This window comes from Cyanistes caeruleus, chromosome 6, assembly GCF_971803275.1.
Source record: "Cyanistes caeruleus chromosome 6, bCyaCae1.hap1.1, whole genome shotgun sequence".
Classification (NCBI taxonomy): Eukaryota; Metazoa; Chordata; class Aves; order Passeriformes; family Paridae; genus Cyanistes; species Cyanistes caeruleus.
This window is the reverse complement of record NC_141706.1, coordinates 26,491,863-26,506,713: the sequence shown is the minus strand read 5'-3', so window position 1 is coordinate 26,506,713 and position 14,851 is coordinate 26,491,863. Positions and strand designations below refer to the sequence as shown.

Genomic DNA, 14,851 nt, shown 5'->3' with positions numbered 1-14,851 from the left:
TTTTGGAATTTACCTGTCTTTAAGACAAAGCTGCCTTCTTCATTCTGTACATTTCCCAGGCTTCTCAGCTTTGCTAGGAAAGGCATGTTGAATAAGACACATATGTCTTGACCCTCAGTACAGTATTTGCTTCAATCTAATTAGTGGTAATATGCAACTGCTTGGATCAGATAATAGGATCTAAATTTGGTAAAGTCCCCAGATAGTCTTTACATACTGCCATTGTTTCTGTAATGGGCTGAGGCAGCATTGGGCCTCCTCAGCTCAGACGTGCAGAGATATTTTGTGTTCCTCAGCTCCCACTGTCAGACATGATTAGGTGCCAATGCAGCTGGAAAGCAGACAAACAGATTTGGTTTTCAGATGAAAGTTAGAAACTACTGTGCACTGATATTCACTACTGAATAACAAACTGGCATGCATTACCTTATTAAGTACTCATTTGGCTCTCAGTCAAGGAACCTGGTAGATTTTTTTACTGTTGGTGAGGAACTAATTTTTGTTTACATTTTTTGTAATGACTCATCTTATGCTTGGGTCTTTTAAGTAAGAATTAGTGGAGGAGAAAAGAAGAATAGAAAAAACTTACCATCCCAAATCAATTAATACTCCAAAGAAATTTAGACCCATGTTTGCTCAGCCAGAATGGTTGAACAGACAACAGATGCTCATCGATGTCGGAAATCTCAGGACAGATTTAATTAACGTTTTTTTTAATCCTAATTGCTTCTAGATCATCTACTGTGTTATCTCAGCAATTATTTTTTTCTTTTTCAAGCAGCACAAAATGTAATATAAATAGAAGCTTTATACTTATAATGAACTAATTTTTGTGGTTTTAATAAAGGGAAGCTTTTTATTTTTTTAATGAGAAATTCCTCATAGGCTTTAATAGATATAGAAAATGAGTAGAAAAGATTAAAAGAGAAAATATTGTGAGAAAAATATAGTGTGACTTTCTCCATATTATTGGACCAGCTTCTCCTGAATGGTTTCCAATCAACATTGTAAATGATTTTTAAAGCATATAATTGTCTAAAGCAGCAATTTGTCATGGTGGTTTTAAGTCCAGCCCACAACTAAGCTCCACGAAGCCACCTGCTCACTCCCTGCCAGGGGGGTGGGGGAAAGAACCAGAAGGGAATCAGAAGAATAAAAGTGAGAAAGCTCATGAGTTGAGATAAAGACAGTTTAATGTATTAAGGAAAAAACCACACACACAAGCAAGGTAAAATATGAAATTCATTCACCACTTCCCACTGTCAGGCAGGCATTCACTCTTGGAATGTGTAATGTCTGCTTGGGAAGACAAACAACAAAGTTTCTAACATCCTTCCTTCCTTCCTTCCTTCCTTCGTGATCCTTCAGTTTTATATGCGGAGCATGGCACCATTTGGGATGGAATGTCCCTTTGGTCAGCTGGGGTCAGCTGTCCTGTCTGTGCCCCCTCCCAGCTTCTTGTCATCCCCTCCTGGAGTCCTCACTGCCACTGAAAAGATTTTGACTGTATAAACACTGGTCAGCAATAATGAAAACAGCCCTGTGATAGCCACACTGTTTCTAGCACAAATCCAAACACAGCCATGCAGGCGCTGCCATGGATACAGCTGTCCTTGGAATGAAACACGGCAGAACATGACCAGAGCACTCTGCCATGGACTGGGAGCTGCTGTGATGGGAGTGTTTGGAGACTGAAACTCCAAGCAAATTTTATAACATTAGGCATGAGTTTATTTATATTTATATGTAATTACCAGGTACTCTACCAAAAACTGAAAATCATGCATAAATTCAACATACTAATTGAGCCTTGGAAAAATGGTGGTTTTTGCTTCCAACAGACTCTGATACTCTCAGCATTTGATGTTCTCAGCCTGTAACTGAGATGGTTCATTCAACTCATCTTCAAAAAGGGTAGTTAAAACCAAAGTGCTCTATTCTTTCTTCCCAAAGTTCCAGTATCCTCGGTGTTTTAATGAAACTGTTCCATGAGCTGAGACCAGTCTGGTCCTTTTTCTCATAGATTCTGCCTTGGGCAGGTCTGTTTCATCTTCTTCAAATGAGTTCTGCCTCTTTAGAGACTAACTCGTGGTGCTGCTCATATGATTTCTTCAGGAAAAGGTTGAAGACTCCAGACTATGAAATGTTATATTAATATTTTTTTTAAGCCAATATGATTAAATATTTCACCTATATATTTCATCTATCAGTTGTATGGCATGTCGAGCTCCAAGGCAGGCAAAATAAGTTTGTAAATTTGTCTTCATGCTGTATGTGTTTTAGAGAGGTTGAAATCCAGCTAGCATTCCCAAAATTAAGATTCTTTACAACATTTAAAATGCTAGTACATTTCTTTCTCAAGTATATACCACCTGAGTTTCACAAGTTTTTCATAGATTTCTATTTCTAAAATCAAACTAAGGGGATGTAGGAATTTTTAGAAAGTCAGTACTGAGCTTCTTCCCTTTTCCTTTCCCTACCCCTGTCCTCTTTTCCTCTTAAGCTTCCATTTCAACCTCTCCTTAGCATTTCCCTTCCCTCATGCTTGCAGTCTGCTTCTTCCTCTTCTCTCTTCTTCTGCCTTCAGTTGTTTTGCCTCTCCTCTCTTTCTTTTCTCTCAGTACCTATTACATTGATGCTGCAAATTTTCCTAAACATTTGGAATCTTTAAGAAACAAAAAAACACCTTTTTTTGAAGAAAGCACCTGCCTGAGATAAAATTATATCTAAAGAATTTAATTAAGACCCTTAGGGAAAAAAAACCAAACAACAGAACACAGGATAATTATAGCTGCAGTAATGGAATTCATTCAAAATAAACTCTCACACAGTTGCAGCAGAATGCAAAGATTAAGAGTATGGTAGTAACTGACAGAAAAGGTATGTAGGAAAGACAAGTGGTGAATGTTATGTCCCAAAAATAAAATAATCTGATTTGGAGTTAATAGGAAATGTGTCTGTTATTTACAAAGATCCTGGTGGGAATTATCTATCATGCATTTTAGGAAATTTTTTAGAATTTTTCTTTTTTTACCCAGATGAAGCTGACTTTATATACACATATTAAATAATTTCATATATATTTGATGTAAACAAATATATGGCCTCCAAGTTATGACTTTCTTTTCAAGAACCAGATAACCGAATGGTACCAAGAATATCCAAACAGATGTTTCCGAGAGCTTCTGCAATTTTTCTGAATTTTATAATTTATAATTGATTTTAAATGTTGTTTTCCTCACATTTCCTGGGAGAATCACCAAGTGTTATTTACAAGTTCTTTACCAGCTTAATGTACAGCAACACAGAAAAGCAAATAATGCTCAGCATGCTTGTAGATTTTACTGAAAAAAGTCTCATGCTTCATATTCGGCAAGTTTTGCAGAGCTTATTGTTAATATAATGTTGGCTAAACAATTTTAGTTCTTGGACTACATAATTACCACTAAAGAGTAATATATTACTGTTATTAACCTGTGAATCTGTGTGAATGTGCATTTGGTTACATTCACTGTGCTAACCAAGCTAAAGGCTTGGAATTACAATGACACTGAAATGAAAGGAAAAGAAATAAGAGAGTGTGACAGCTCTTTCCAAAACTTGTGATCTCTGGTCATTTAGAAGACAATGTTATTGGAGGTAAAATCATCATAATGTGAACATAAATATAAAATGAATTTTTATTAGATGGAAAAGGGATTATTTTGAAAGGAAAAAAAGGCATTTTTACTAATGGAAGGCCACTCTTCTAGTCATCAAAAATCTTTAGGGATTTCCACATAGCCACACAAATGGAGTATGAAAGCAGGATAAAAATCAGAGGATCCAGCTAAGAAGTTACAAGGCTGTTATAATTTTATTACGTCTCATATGAGGCAAGAGATTTTTTCTTTCCTCTTTATTCAGGAAAAGACAATAGGAAAAAAATCTACTCAGATATTGAAAAAGGAGCTATCTCTTTACTAGAAGATTTCTGATAGTATTCTTTTTATTTCATATAAGAAATTCAGAGCTGAGTTCAGGGACAGAAGGAAAATTACTCCCACCCTTAGGCTTTGAGGAGCTGATTTAGCTGCCGTGGAAGACAGGGCAATTGTATTAAACACTTTATTTTGTATTGCAGTTTTGAAGTATGGCCATGATGTAATATATCTAAACCAACAAACTCCTGTCTAAACCAACATTCCTTCAGTCGGGCTACCGCGGTGAGTGGGCTCGTTGCCAATGCAGTCAGCTCTGGATTCCTCAAAAGGCTTTATGCCCTCTGGATGGGAAGGTAATCTGTACTTGGATAATGTGATATTAACACTACTGCAGTTACAGGGAGAGCTGCAGCAAATTCTTTAATATCCACGATCCCATTCCTCATTTTCCTTTGGGCACCTTGTAGTAGACACCACCTTGTACACCCCACTGTCATGGGTCTCCAGCTCCTCTTTGTGGATGACAACAGTGTCTGCAGCAGAAACAATTTGAGGACTTTGAGCATTTTGCCTCAGCACCCCTTCTGCTTGTTCCTCTGAGTAACACTGCTAGCAACCCAGAGGCTGTGTTCAGTTTGAGCTTAATCATGGATATGAATTTTACCTTCCATGCACTTTCCATAGCTCCAGAGGTCCCAAAGAATAAAGTTTCCTTCTGAAATTATGTGAATTCCTTGTGTGCAGTTGGGAAAAAATGTAACCCTCTGCAATCATTTTGTTCTTAATAATTCTGCCTTTAAGGAAATCCAGAAGGAGAATACGTACACAGTCTCTGAGATACCTGCACACTCATGCTACAAAAATCAGAAAATCACTACACTAAATATTGTGCAAATTTTCACAGAACCACATTTGCATATCCAAGCCCTTTAGAGAATATTTATGTATCAGATACATGCATTTGCAATCATGAAGGCTGTTTTGTATATTCATTACCTAAAAAAGTAACAAATTTCTCAAATGTATTCAGAGAATAATTTCCAGTCACAGTTACTCAGGGTTCCTTTTTTTAATTTTTGTCCAGAAAGCACAAGTTCGTGCTCATTTCTGACTTTCTTTTCCATGTATCATACTCTATTTATGCAGTTAGATTTCATCTGGTCTAGATTTCCTCTGGTACAAACCCAATGTTGCTAATGTCATTAGTTTCTGTCATGTAATTTCATACTCTGTTAAGAAACAGAATATGAAATTAGTATATGTGCAAAAACATTCAGAAATTGAAGTTTTTTTCTCAGCTGAAAAGGTCAAGTACTTGTAAATCTTTGTCAGAACTGAAGCCACATAAACGCACTGCAGTGGCAGCATTCCAGAAAGGCTGGAGCATTTATTGCCGAGGTAGTGCTTGAGCCTCAATGGTGTGAAAAGATGCAGCAGCTTGTAAAAAATCATAAAATAAAAAAGTATCTGTAGTCAACAATGTAACATATGATTCAGGTATCCTGAATAATAAAGTAATAAAGTAATAAAGTAATAAAGTAATAAAGATTTATTTGGAGTATATACTGAGGGATCAGAATATAAACAGGCAAAAGGCAAAGTGGCAAAAAGATTCTGGAAAACCTGAAAAAGGGTAACTCTACTCTGACAATAAATTAATGAACTAGTGTTTTCATCCTTACCTTATTATGAATACTATGAATTTGTATTGAGGACAAATATTCTACATTAAGTTTTTTCTTTGAGGTATTTTTACTTTATTTTCATTTATATTTCTACTGAAGATGTTCAAAATGGGTGAACAATCTTTTCTTTTTCTTTCTTAATTAAAGACCATAGGTCTTTAATCTGGATATAATTTTATCTTCTATGAGTAATACAGAATAATCACATAGAATCCCAGAATATGCTGGGTTGAAAGGGATACACAAGGATTATCCAGTCCAACTCTCGGCCCTGCACAGGACACCCCAGGAATCACACCATGTACCTGACAACACTGTCCAAACACATCTTGAGCTTTGTCGGGTTTGGCACTGTGACCACTTCCCTGGAGAGCCTGTTCCAGTGCCCAGACACCTCTGGGTGAGGAACATTTTTAAAATATCCAACCTAAACCTTCCTGACACAACTTCAGGCCATTCCCTTGGGTCCTGCCCCTTGCCACAAGAGAGAAGAGATGAGTGCCTGCCCATCCTTTTCCCCTCATGAGGAAATTGGAGACTGGAGGTCTCCCCTCAGTCTCCTCTACTCCAGGATGAACAGACCCAAGTGACCTCAGCTGCTCCTTGCATGGATTCCCTCAAGGCCCTTCACCATCCTATGGCCCTCTGGATGGTCTCTAGTAGTTGAATATCTTTCTTACATTACAGTGACCAAACTTGCACACAATATTCAGAGTGAAGTGGCATCAGTGCAGAGCAAAGCAGGACAATCACCTCCCTTGCCCGGCTGGCGAAGAATGGACAATACAACAAAGTGATTTTTCCCACATTAAACTTAAAGGTAGGAATGTTAGATCAGGAATCAGGAATTCATTTGATTCTTTGTTTAAATCAGTAGATTAAATGAAAAACAATTTGTCCTCTTGAAATTGGCATTGTTGATATAGCATATAATTGTGGTCAGAAGTTTAATGTAAAAGATTATCTTTCCCATACCTGAATTAACTGATAGAGCTCTTTTAAAACTATGTTTCTTAAATGACAAAGCATAGCAATAAGTTTCAGTATCTTGTTCCAGCTGGTTACCTACTGACTGGTAACTAAATGTTCCTCTTTTTGTTTGAACTTAAACTGTACCATATTTATTAAGTCAGCTACTGCAGGTATTTTGCGTTCTACAATTTATGCTTTTCTCTGAAATATTTGTCATTGGCCACTGTCAGAAATCAAGCAGATAAAACAACTGGTTTGCCCCACTCATGAATAGCTAAGCATTTTCACTGTCATATTTTGAGATGCTGAAACACTGCAGAGTTTACATTTCTGAAACCAGTATCCTACATTTTCTTCACATTACGCACAGAGTAAAAAGGGGTCTGTTGGGGTTAAGTGTCTTGTCCCATGTCTTGAGAAGCAGTGATTTTTCCACCATCATACTGAACACTTATTTAATGTGGTGAATTTGTGATGCTGATACAAACAGCACAAATATTAGGAAATACACTAACTCAACTTGTTTTCATTGAAAACCAGATATTACATGGAAAAGCACTGAGGAAGGTGACAGTCTCTTTTTGCAAGTGTAGACATTTTCAGTTTTGGAAGTGTGAGAACTATTAGTGTTTCTTTCTTCTTTATTTTTTCTGAATAAACAGATTTCTCTTCTTCAGGTAGCATTTTGTTCTTAGCTGCTGCTGCACATAGACTTAACACATTTTAGAATTTAGTAACTGCCCACTCAGATAGTGACTGGTCCTGGAGTCAGATGCCTAAGCCAGATGTTTGAACTCCTCAAGCACTGCTCTAGTTTGCTTCAGGAATGGGGCATAGACAACTTCTCTGGGCAACCTGCTTTAGTGCTTCACCACCCTCACTGTAAAGAATTTCTTCCTAACATTTGAAGGAAACCTGCTCTCCTTCAGTTTGAAGCCATTCTCCCTCACCCTTACACACCCTTGTGAAAAGTCACTCTCTGGCTCACTTCAAGGCTCTTCTTAAGGAGTGGAAAGCCACAGCGACGTTTCCCCAGAGATTCCTCTTCTTCAAGTTGAACCACCCCACCCAGCTCTGAGCTCATCCTCACAGGAGAGCTGCTGCAGCCCTGAGAACATCTTCATGTCCTCCTGCGCACTCACTCCAGCAGGCTCACATCCTTCCTGTGCTGGGAGCCCCGGAGCTGGACACAGCACTCCAGGTGGGGTCTCATGACAGGGGTAGAGGTTCTCTCAAATCACCTCCCTTGACCTGCTGGCCACACTTCTTTTGATGCAGACCAGGATGTTGGCTTTTCTGTGTTGTTGTACATTAAACTGTATAATTTTTGTTGTGTCAGTACTCAGGCCTCTAAGACAGATATTCCTATATGGGACAGTTCTGCAGTTAAAACATTCATTTAGGATTTGAAGAGCTTCAAAGCCCCTCAGCTATTGCAAACTCCAGGTTACACACAGACCTGCTCCCAGCTCCAGATTTTCTTTTCAAATTATACTGTCAACATTTGTGAGATTAAATGCAATGCAATAATCATGAGGGAGCAATTTCCATGAATATTGATTATTACACTTCTTATTTTATCTGGTGCAAAATTAAAGTTAAAATTGAAATAATTTGAGTGGTTTTCTTTAAATACAGTGTTTAAGATCCATGTACTCAAGTTGTAGGAGCCTACACTCCTGCCATTTCAATGAGTATTAAGCTTGTTGCTCACCCTGTTAGAGATACCAAGTTGTTAGTCAATAAATTTGTCTTTTTTTAGCATAAAAAGATGTCCTTGGGACCTAAAATATAACTTGCCTTTTACCTTACACATCCTTGAATATTTAGGTTTCTATTTTAATTCTTCTGTGACTGATAGAATATTAGTAATGGTTAATGTTCAAATTATGTGATCCACCATCTGCAAACAGGTAATTTTGTTCAAATAATAAACGGATTGAAGTTAATTGAACTGTAGAAGTAACAATAATATAATGTATTTTTTCAACAGTAGCTCCATTTATATTTTATTTTTATGGTAAATTCACTTAATCTTTTTTCATTCATTTGCTCTCCAAAATAATTGCAAGACCTCTGCTTCCAATAAACCACATGAAGAAAGACTTTGCTCATAAGCTAAAAGCTGTTAAATATTGCTGCATTTTTAGTTATCTGACTGCTAGAAAAGGAAGTAAATTTATAAAGGATATATTTTTGATATAAGATATAATATGCACATAAATATGCACATATTCTATAATATGATATAAGAAATTGTTTTAAATGTTAAATCAGAAATAGCTCCACCTCTCTTTTTGGTTAACTAGAGTAAGAATTCATTCGGACTTGTTCTGTATTAACCTGGAACAAAATGTGCTTCACTTCTATATAGCTATTTCTTATAAGTTTTTCTTATTCACTGCTCATTTTTTGTCAGTAATTCCCTTAAATTCTGGAGATATTTTTTCTCAATATGCAGATGCATTTTCATAGTAGACAGAAAAGGAAATCTATAAAAAAGTATATTTCTTGCATATTCCATTTTCTTCCAGCTAATAACAAGTAGATATTTATATTCATTTATAGTAAATTGATACAATTGTTTTGCCACCAGTTGTGTTGTGCTTTGATTTGCCAGGTGGGTACAGCTTCTTGACTTTTAAAGGCAGAAATACTATCTTTGGATATATTTGCAGAATATCTGGAAAAGTATTATTATTGAGGATGTGTTTAACGTTCTTGAAAAACACATGTGAAAAAGTTTTGGCATAGAAGAAAAGCCTTTCACTCATTTCATACTTTACCTAAGGGAAAAAAGTGAAGAGCAACTTACTTTAGAATAAAAGCTTTGAAAAATGAATCCTGTTTTTCTCCATTTTTCATGTTTCCAAGTTATTTAGTTCACCTTCAATTAGAACACACACTGCATGCCCATGAGTAGGCCTGGATTCAACTCAGGATTTATAATGAAACATTCTTTACTGCCAGATATCCTGGAAATCTTAGACCATCTGGTTTCACAACATACTTGTAGCTGATTATCTGCTTAAGAATTAATTAGGAACACATGTTAAACTGTTGTGATAGCAAAATTGTTGACATTTGTCTTATATGTGTTTTGAAGAGCAACCATTTTCCAAATCAGCTTCCAAAATAGGATGATGAAATGAAATAAAAGGCAGACTTTACTAGGATTAAAATGCATTTTCCTTGGCCAGGAATGATACCTAAAAAGCATTATATTGTATTTTTCAGTGTCTGAATATAAAAATATGACATAGATGAAGCTCCTTCCCACATCAGTTTGTATCTTTCCTTCATATAAAAGATATGTATATCTCTCCGTCGTAAAGATATGTATAGCTTAAAATTGGGAACAAAAACAAAACAGCACAATGCAAAGTAGGAAATACAATGAGATTTAGATGCTTAAGGACAACTGAAATTTATATTAATTTTTCTCAGCAAGTTAGTTGTCTTTTAATTTTTAAGTAGAATATATGTTTGAGGAATTTATAGTTAAATAATTGCCCATAGAAAAACAACAAATATGGAATTTTTTAAGAATGGCACCTTGACGCAAAAGTTGCTTGTTCTTTCACAGGAGATTTTTAAAAGAAAGAGTATCAGTAGCTTATGAGAGTACAAACAACAACTTATTGTGACAAAATAAGTTATTGCACATCAAATGGTGACTGCCTCACACCACTTGTTTGCTCTGAGTCACTGAGAAACAAAATACCTAAGCAGCTTCACCTATCACGAGAGAGCTGGGGGTGGTTCATGAATATTTTTAAGGACATAGATCAATTAGAATGAAATATCTTGAAACTGTAAGAAACAGCACATATTTAAGCTATCTGAACTCCATTTTTCTTTGTCAGAAGGTGAATAGAATCAGTCAAATGGTAACTTTTTTAAATTAAGGCATTATGAAAAAGAAAGAATGCTTTCTATCTCTGATGCTAACCTTGCTCAACAGAAAAAAGGCAACATGAAACAGAGTTTAAAATTTAAAGGGGTTTTAATTTCTATTAATTGATAAAAACATTTTGTTTCTAGTAGTGTTTTGAAACATGGTGTTATGCCTTTCAGTCTCTTTAGTCTATTTAATTCCATAGGTGTTAAACACATTAAATTTGCAATTATTTAAATGACCACAAATGAAAGACTTTTAGGCCCTAGTTTGTGCAACTGCTTGCTAATGTATTCTTAAGTCTCTGCGTGCAGCATTAAACTGAAGGCAGCATGGCAACTTCTCTTTGCAAAGCTGGATAATTTCTGCAGAATGGTAATCCTTGTGGAGCACTTGGTTTTGTACACCATGCTGAAGGTCTAAATTTTTTCCCCTGAGCTGCCTGGGATAACAGAACAGCTATTTTCCAGTTTATGTAAGTCTATCTCCTACCCTCTTCTCACTTCCTTGGGCGCAGTATTAGTGCCTGACACCACTAAAATATCATTTAAACACAGAGAGAAACATCAAAAGTTGCAACACATGCCAAGAACTTTAACTACTTTTAAAATGAGTGAGAAGAAAATGCTGGCATTTTTTAGCAGGCTTAGGTAGAGGATAGCACAAAACACAGAACAGAAAATTTAGTGCTTTTAGAGAATTTGTAATTCATCCTACCTTGTGGTTCCAGCTTGAGTAGCTTTAGAACTCTGAAGATTAAATGCGATCTGTAAAGAAATTTTCAGCTGTTATAGATATAAGTTAAGAGCTGGAGAAAGCAAAGATCATGATAACATACACTTGTACGTATATATATATATACACATATATATATGTAGATATACATATATACATATATGTGTATGTATATACATATGTATATATATACACACACAAGTTTACAATTCTTTATAAACTCAATAGGGATTTATACATTTAAAAAAGTATAAATTATAATGTAATTTAATGTATAAATATAATAATTTAATGTATAAATATACATTATCTATATTATTTGATTACTTATATGAAATACAACAATCTCAGTTACATCGGTTTAAATATATTTAATTTCCCCATTCAAACAAGTCTAAAGCATCATAAAACATTGTATCAAATCCTTCCCTGTGCCTAATGATCCTCTAACAGTGGAAAGATGTCATATTTTCTTAACTATGTTCCTATACATAAAGCTACACAATTTTCCAGGTATTGACTTCAGCTGTGATATGTAGCAAGACTTAAACAGCCAAAATCTATATTCATTATGTCTCTCAGGTAAGGAATAAATTCCAATCTGATCAAATATAATACAGGCTTAAAAATATGAAAATAACTAAATATGACGTGGTCAAATGCAGACAAATCTATCTGCCAAAGATATACGGGAACAACTGCATTAATAGACTTGTCATCAGAAAAAGAAAAAAAAATAATTTAAGAGTCTCATGTCTTATAGGCTTACACAGTAGCTGATATAAAAAGGATTTACCCTTTTAAATGGATCTATAACCACTAGCACTGTCTTTTTTCTGAAATTTTTGCTCTTTTTACTAACATGCTGACTTTTTTTTTTCTTGTTCTCTCTCCATAAAGAAAAATAATAGTGTCATGCAGTATATGTCAAGAATTCAATATAAAATAATTTCTCCAGCTGATTTGTCATAATAAGGCATTATTATTTTCACTGAAAAATCTGGATAGAGAACAAGAAAAAAGATGTCCTGAAGTCACACTTCAGTCTTCTTAAGTATAAGTCCATTATTGTAAATTGATATTTCTCTTTCACCAGTGCCCATCAAGTGAGGGCATTTCAATCTCAAGTGCAGATGAAGGCACTTCATTCCTTTCAACTGTTATTATGCTGCTTATCATCATGATTATTGTTGAAAGATAGCATAATTAAAAAGATTAATTAGTAGTCAGAACAATAGAACCACATATCTTACATTAGCAATATATCGGGTTCCAAGAATGAAGCTTTCAAATACAGCAAATCATGTTTGATAGGTCAGACAAGAATATGAAAATGTATTTTTTTGTTATTACAGAGGCTTTGTGCTGATATGTAAAAATGGCAATGAGTCATCTTCTGTCTGAATAAGGACACCTTTTTATGTTTGTATAAAGTCTTTAAGTGTTAATTAGGTAAGGACCCATCAAAAATCAAATTAGGAACAATTAGCACTCATTGTTACTGCTAAAGAGAAATAAAAGAAAGAAACATATTTGGTAGCATGTAGATTCTTACTGAGGTGTTTTACTTGAAATGAACGTACATCACAGTGCTTTACTGCAAAAGTATTCAAAACTCCTGAGTTATAACTTTTCCTTTTTATAAATTAATCATTATTCAAGCAGAGATGAGAAGTTCTTATCAAGCGCACCTGAAGATATACTATGGGGTATGTCATTGTTTATTAGAAACATATATTTCCTATGCAAGGTAAATCTCTTGGAAATACTGAGCAATGCAGTCACAATTACAATCAAGGATCAGGTATGAGTCTGAACATGTCTTTCCTGTTAATATCAATACAAACAAAAAGCTGAATGGTGACACTATGTTGCATTTCTCTTGTTTTTATTTTCTTTAATCTCTTTGCCAACTATTGTATTACACATCAAAATATTTGCTATATAAACTCAAAAGACACATACACAAAATTACTTCTGCACGTCCTCTGTAGCAATTTGTTTACATTTTCATATGCTTCTCAGCTACCTGGTATGATGAGCAAATTGATTTTGAGAAGACAATAAACAATCATGAGGATCAAGAACACTGGATTTCTTATAAAAATTATTTTACAAGTCGGAAACAAAATGACACAATTTCCTGTGAGGTCCTAGCAATGAGAGATGGCAAGAGAAATAAAATAAAATGCTGACAATGAATTTTGTATCTTAGAGGGTCTGTAGCAAGAAAAACCACAGAAGACAACAGCTAAGAGGCAGACAAGATTACGATTGAAAGAAACAATAATTTAATACGTGGCCTTGTCATCGTTTTATGCAAGTGAACTCTGATGTTTCTGGTTACAATTTCATTTTCTCTTCCACATATCATCCATTTTCTTTGCCACTTACTGAGCCTCATATTCAATACTGGATATTCACTTAAATTTAGTAACTTTTAAAATAATTAGCACTATTGAGAATATTTAACTCTGAAATCTGTTTTATGTTGAAAACTGTTCTATGCTATCAAGGGATGCATTTACAACTCCTGCATATTTTACAGAACCATATGTCCTGTAAAGTATATATTTATGACTTAAGAACTTTCATCTGCAGGGCTCTGATCAGTCAGAGTTTTTCTAAAGTATTTCTTCAAGTTTTTTGTCATCTAAACTTAATAAGACTATCCAAATAAATTAATATCTATAGAAATTTCATGTCTTCTTTAATTTTCCTAACAAAATACTGAAGGTTGAAGATATTTTAAACCTACCTTCAGCTAACTAGAGATGCAAGTCCAAGGATGGATGATAACTATCTACATTTTATAATCTTTTCCCAGGATCTCTAGCCATACTCACTTCAATGTTCCAGAGCGGCAATTCATTCATTCTGTAAGCTAACAAGGAGACCAAGGAGTCTTCTACATGTAACATGACATCTTCTACCTGTATATATTCATTTAAGATCAAGTATTTGTACAGGACTTGATCAAAATGTTAGAACTGCTGCTTCCTGAAAAGCTGAAATAAAATTTCAATTACAATATGAAATACAGAAATTTAAAATAGTTACTGATTTCATCAAAAACAAATCTGATACTTTCTTCCAACCTCCACCATCACAAATTTCATATTAAATGAAGCTGAGCCTGAAGGCAATTGTAACTTCTCTCTCACCTTAGAGGCTGGGTTTGACAGTGACAGCTGTCACTGCATCAAAATCCTCAGAGAGTTTGCAAATGAGATACATTTCCCTGCTAAAAGCACCTGTGAAAACAATAAATTAGTCATTCTTAAAGAGGATGGGGGGGAAAAGAGCAATTAAAGGTAGTCTTGCTTATTTGCAATTAAGTCTCAGTCTTTCGGTGATGAGAAAATAAATAAGAATTATATTAGAGTTATTGCTAAAAATAGATAACCTCCTTAACTGTTCACTTTCTGGATTGGATTGATTAGCTGCTCAGATACAGTTACTGTTAAGCTACTGTTTTAAGCTTATAGTATTTATGATACTTTCTGCTATGAAGAAAAGAATTCAGAATAATAGGAGAGAAGAAACAGCAAACTTCAGAAAGATGGGGTCAAGATGCTTCATTTTAGAACACCAAATGCATTTGTAAATAATTAGACTTCTAGTACTCTTCCTCTTCA

The 14,851-nt window shown here is 34.9% G+C and overlaps 1 long non-coding RNA gene across 1 annotated transcript; it reads right to left on the bottom strand.

Moving 5' to 3' along the window:
• Nucleotides 1-1,178: 1,178 nt before the first annotated feature.
• Nucleotides 1,179-14,467, bottom strand: LOC147652539 (uncharacterized). The gene is made up of 4 exons (XR_015288011.1): nucleotides 14,378-14,467; nucleotides 14,060-14,221; nucleotides 11,196-11,245; nucleotides 1,179-2,665 (listed from the first exon to the last, which is right to left on the bottom strand). It is a non-coding gene; the product is annotated as an uncharacterized LOC147652539 (long non-coding RNA).
• Between the last annotated feature and the right edge of the window lie 384 nt (nucleotides 14,468-14,851).